Genomic DNA, 4,781 nt, shown 5'->3' on the forward strand with positions numbered 1-4,781 from the left:
CCTGTCCGAATATCGTTTTGACTTCGCTCCTGTTGCCCGAAAAACCTTTCTGTGTCTACGTGCAGCCCTCTCCACGGAGAGCTCACTCACTGGGGCCAGAGGACCTGACTGGCCCAGGTGGTGCTGCTCAGCCTTTTGTTTGGGAGTAGCAGTCAGCAAGATGGTGGTGTTCAATCATTTGGGGTTTGTAATCGCCTTGGAGGTTGGCTGGCCTGACATTAATCTTGGTTACTGTAGAACAGTACATGCAGCTCACAAGGAGAGAGTGTTTGCCTGCCCTGTAAAGTCCTGGATTTAACCTCAGCACTCCCTCATCCCCACATAAGTAGGGACTATGATTAAAATTTAACCTGAAGTGAGGTGGTGGAGTTGTATAAAATTCAGTGTACAGTGCAGTGTAGAGAATCAGACTTTGTAGGTCAGTATCCCTTCAAGTTACCTGCCCTGCATTCTAAGAGAAATCTGCTTGCTGGGGACTCCCCTAACTGAGCACTGTGGCAGATGTTAGTATCAGTGATGGTGACTTCACAGCTAAAGGAACTGGGGTCAGACAGGGCTAATTAACCCAAAGTCAGTAGTGGCAGACAGGAAAGGACTCAGGACCACCCTTCAAAATCAGTCTCTGGGCTGGAGAGATGGCTCAGTGGTTAAGAGCACTGGCTGCTCTTCCAGAGGTCCTGAGAGTTAGTTCCCAGCAACCAACCATATGATGGCTCACAACCATCTGTAATGGGGATCTGATGCCTTCTTCTGGTGTGTCTGAAGACAGCTACAGAGTACTTATATAAATAAATAAATCTTTTTTAAAAAAGTTGGTCTCCAGTGGTATACTTTGTCAGCTCAAGTTTTTCCACTTACAGCAGGGGATTAAGCTCTTACCCCATGAGCCTGTGGGCCTACTTTGTATTCAAACTGTCAAACTCCTGTCATATCATTCAGAGTTGGAATGGCAACTCAGAGCAGAAGCAGTTTGCAGGCACCAGCCTCTTAAGAGCAAGCATCATGAATCACTCTTCCTAGAACTATTCTAGTCCTGAAGTATCATTAGTGTTTAGGAGAATTATAACAAAATAGGACTCTAGTAATGCAGATTCTAAAAAGTGCTCAGCCAGCAGCCCTGATGGCATTCGGGTCACAGGGCAGTGTCTGTCTGCCTTGTCCCCTTGGCTGCTAGGAATCAGTGCTGGCCACACTGGTACAAAGAGGAATAGAACTTCAAGGTGTTCACTGGGACATCACTAGGTTCAGTATGATGAGTACAGTTGGGGGTGGGGCAAACATTTCAGCTGTTTCTCCAGGTTGATCTTCATCTCCTTTGGTAAGTCCACACTGAACTTGCCGAAAGAGACAGCCTTTAGGGGTCAGGCTAAGGAGCTGGAGGAAATGACCACTGGCTTCCCACACACTGCCACTAGCTGTTAACAGTGTAAACTGTTCATGAGCTGGTTCCAGTACAAGTCAGAAGGCCAGAGGAAGTGCGGAGACCGAGAGGGAGCACTCCCCATGAGCCAGACTCCACTTTTCTTCATTAAGATTTACTTTAGGAGTTCAAATGTGAAGTATGAGCCCGGAGGCTGAGACAGGGCATGTGTGGCCTCTGTTAATCCACATATCCTTATGGGTCAAGGTCCGGCCCACCCCGACTCCCACCCAATCCTAACCTAGGACTTATATTTATTTGCCTAGACCAGAAGTCAGCAAGTCCTCAGAGATCCCCTTCTCTCTGCCTTTAGACATGGGGGCTATGATTTGAACTCTAGTCCTTCCTCATGGCTACACAGCAAGTTCACTACCATTGAGCCATTTCTTCAGCCTCTTCTCATCTTTAGTCACCACAATACTCCCAAGATCATTTAACATTTGTAAAAGCAAGACTCAAGACAGCAACTCAGTTGTAAAAGTCAAATATTCTAAAACTACAACAAAGATAACACTACTTTGAAACTAACAAGATAAGGAATGGTGGTAGGAGATTATTGAAAGTATTTTCCACAGAGCAGAAAACTGTGCAGTAAGATCACTGCATTTTGCAACACACAGTAGTCTTGAGTCTGACAAAGTGCTTCGGGCAGCGTTCATTGGCATGAGGCACAGTGGTGTGCTCGGAATGTAGTACGTGTGTTGTATGTTCAGACCAAGGCTTGGGTGAGGTTGCACAAAGCAGTATGGGGGCACTTGCCAAAACATCGTCATTCCCTTGTGTATTTGATTTTGAATTAAGTTTTGGCCATTGTGAATTCAGAAACCAGTTAGTGCTTATCAGATTTTTAATAGCCCCCACATTTCAGTTTATATGCCTACCAGTGACTAAGTCTTCCTGTCTGCACACAGCCTCCCTGGGATTTGTGATCATTTGTTTCAGCAAGTCGGACTTGACTGAAATGGGCTTTTCAGCTAAAGTTAATTTGCATTACTCCAGTGGTTAAGAATGTTGAACACTTGTTCAGATATTTACTGGTCACCTATATTTCTTTGTAAAGAAAATCTCTTATAAACGTCATCTGTCAATAGGAAAGCTGATGACCAATGAACTTAGGGAGGAAATAGGAGGTGGGACACTTGCAGGAAGAGAGAAAATTCTGGGAGATAATAAGAGGTGAAAAAGAGACACAATGAGTGCCATGAGAGACGTGGTGGGAGACAGACCAAGAAAGTGGGCATTAATCATGAGGGAGGTATGGAGGAGACACTAAGGAAAGAACAGCCCGGGACTAAAGGAGAGGGAACTAATCACATGGTAGCCATAGAATAGTTTAATGGGTTAAGTAAGTTATAAGCTAGTCAAGGAATGAGCCAAAGCTTATGGCCTAGACATTTGATAATAACCAATTAGTTCTCAGAGTCATTATTGATGGGGCCAGAAGAAAAAACAGTTAAAAATTAATTTCACATTTCTTCCCTTGAAAGCTGTCTAGTCAGCTCATTGTTGGTTGGGTGGTGGCATTCATGTTTTGGAGTCCTTAGTACATTGTGGACCTCAACCCTTGTTCTGCTATAGAGTGCCATAGGTTTCTCTCGCTCTGTAGGCCATCTCCTCGTACCAGTCATTTCCCTTGCTATGCAGACGCTCTGTAATTTCATGCAGTCCCACGTTTTAGTTCTTGAGCTTTTGTCCTGTGTTCTTGGGAGTCTGTCTTGGAAGTTCTTGCCTCTGTCTGTGCTTTATGTTGCTTCCAAAGCAGTCTCACATCTTACAGGAAGGTCTTTGGTCTTCCAATATTACTATATTAAATGTTACTATGTTAGAGTAATATTTGTGCACTGTGAGAGGTGCAGACTTAGTCTCATTATTTCACACATGAATACTCAGCCTTCCTAGCACCATTTGTTGAAGACTCTCCCCCCATCCCCATTTGATTTTGGTACCATGCTAAAGATTAGGTGGCTGAAGCTAGGTGGGTCCGTGTGTTTGTTGAGACTTCGCTTGTGGTCAGTTTTAGAATGCGCTGCTTAGAGGATATGTATCCCATATTTGTTGGGTGGAACATCTTGTGTGTGTTTGGTGTATTTAACCATGAGGTCTTTGTTGACTTTTACTTTGGATGACCTATACAGTGGTGAGCTTGGGACTGTGATTTCAAGACCCATGGTGACCTTTTATGCCCACTTGTATATATTTTATGGAATTGGGAACCCCAGCATCTGGTGAGCATATGTTTATAATTGTTGTATCTTGGTAAGATTTTCTTCTGGCTCATTTTAATTTGAAGTCTGTATAACAAGAAGTCAGAAGAGCTATACACATTCGTTTGGGGGTTTCATTTGATAAGCGGACTTCATCCTGTGATGTTCAGTCTGTATCTTTGCTAGTGAAGGTTTTTGTTTTAGAGACAGCCAGCAGGTGGATCTTGCCTTTCAATCTAGTCGGCATCGGCATCTCTTGACAAGTTGAACCGTTTACACTTAAGGTCATTGTTGAGACATGTTTACCAGTTGCTTTGATTTTCTTGTTTGCTTTTCTGGTTGATTGGGCTTTGATTTTTGACTCACTCCCTCTCCCCATTCCTCCTTCCCCATCCCCCCTCTCCTCTCCTTTCTTCCCTTCCCTGTTAATATTATGCGTTTGCTGGTTTACCGTGTCAGGCATGATATAGTTCTATCCTAGCTCTCCTTTGCCTTTGTTCATTTGAAGAAACCGATTCTTTCCTGTGCTATCTTGCTCCTCTGTATGTAATGTCCCTTTAAGTATCTTCGGAAGGGTGGGCCTAGTGGCCATGAACTGCCATAGTTTGTGCTTGCCTTGACCATGTCCCCATTTTTCTGTCAGTTAAAAGGCAGCTGCCCACTCAGCACAGCAAGCAGATGTCACTCTCATGTAGTTGTAACAATAGCCTTGCTGGGTATTACGCCCTTGGTTGAGAGTGACTTTTAAGGCTTGAACCATCATTCCAAGCTTTTCTGGTTTTTCTAATTGCTCATTAGAAATCTAATGTTACTTCTTTAGTCAGCGTCTTGATGTTTTTCTCTTGCAGCTTTTAATATTGTTGAAACAGGTTTCCGGGCCCTTGAAAATTGGAGACTGACAGTTAGTTGCTCAGGGAGGGGAAGGAAGTGGAGGCCACCTGTCTTACCTTTCCTGTTGTTCATAGTGGTGCTGAGCCTTTAGTGACATCTGATGGGTGTCAGAGCTGTCTTTACTTCAGTAGCTTCCCTTCTCCATAAGATCCTGTCCAGAAACTCTCCAGATCCTTCCTACTGGGGTTTCTAATATTACACTAAAGGGTTCTTTCAAGTTTTTTAGAGGTAGGGAAGTAGCCAGAATGTTGTGATGTGTACAAGTG

Source organism: Rattus rattus, chromosome 12 (genome assembly GCF_011064425.1).
Source record: "Rattus rattus isolate New Zealand chromosome 12, Rrattus_CSIRO_v1, whole genome shotgun sequence".
NCBI lineage: Eukaryota > Metazoa > Chordata > Mammalia > Rodentia > Muridae > Rattus > Rattus rattus.